Consider the following 1,312-nt stretch of genomic DNA (forward strand, 5'->3'; position numbering starts at 1 on the left):
AAAAAAAAAAAAAAATAGTGTGAACTGATGCCTTTAATTTTTACAAACAATTTTTCCCTAACTCTGCCCATGGAAAAGGATTCACTGCAGTGACTGCTCTGGAGCAATGAGCACTCTAGCACCCAGACCATGGGCTATAAACAGCATTTCCCACGATAGGAAACCAGGACTTGTTGGAAGAATAGCTAGTACCAGGTCTGGCTCAGGAAACATACAAAATGAGTCTGGTATATCTTTGTCCCAAAAAGTAAGGAAGACTTCAAAGACTTTTAGGTTCATGGCAAAAAAACCACAGGAACACCCCACTGGAAAACATAGTACAATTTAAGCATCAAGCAAAGCACAGTGGGCTGGGCGCAGTGGCTCATGCTTGTAATCCCGACACTTTGGGAGGCTGAGGAGGGAGGATCTCCTCAGGCCAGGAGTTTGAGACCAGCCTGGGCAACATAGCAAGACCCCGTTTCTACAAAAAATTTAAAAATATATTAGCTGGGTGCGGCGGCCCATACCTGTTGTTCCAGCTACTTGGGAGACTGAGGAAGGAGGAGCACTTGAGTCCAAAAGTTAGAGGTTGCAATGAGCTGTGATTGTGTTACTGCCTTCTAGAGACCCTGTCTCTAAAAACAAAACAAAACAACACAGCAATTGATTGAAATATATCAAATATATAAAAATATGTGAGTTCACACTGCAACAGAAAGAGAGAGAAAGAGAGAGACAGAGATCTTTGGTTACCACTGGAGATAACCAGAAAAGGCACCAAATCTTTATCTGAAAAATTGGCAAGTGAAGGGGAGGAATTAAGCATTTACTCTCATTGTCCTGTGTGACTTGTAGTGTAGGGCAGCCAAACAACCCTAGCCGATGAGGGAAATACTCTCTCAAAAGAATACAAAAGAATTCCAGAATTGGAATAACATTTTACAAGCTTTTGTGAAATAGTTGGTGCAGGCTAATCCATCAATGGACGAAGCTGGTTTAGGTAAATCCATCAATGGGTAAGAGTTTGTTGGGGAAGTTTGCAAAGGCACTACCACACTGCACCTACTAATGGAACTCATCATCACTGAGAGTGAGAAGATCAGACAGGTCGCGGTGTGCCTCCTGATGTGATATGAAGCTCACAGCACCACCTATGAGATATTTTTGCAAAAGAAAAAGAAGTGGAAATGAACCTTAATCTAGTCAAGACTTTTAATTTATAAGAAATATGAAGAATAGGCCGGGCACGGTGGCTCACGCCTGTAATCCTAGCACTCTGGGAGGCCGAGGCGGGCGGATTGTTTGAGCTCAGGAGTTCGAGACCAGCCTG

This window comes from Propithecus coquereli, unplaced genomic scaffold (assembly GCF_000956105.1).
Source record: "Propithecus coquereli isolate 6110/MARCELLA unplaced genomic scaffold, Pcoq_1.0 Scaffold443, whole genome shotgun sequence".
Taxonomy (NCBI): domain Eukaryota; kingdom Metazoa; phylum Chordata; class Mammalia; order Primates; family Indriidae; genus Propithecus; species Propithecus coquereli.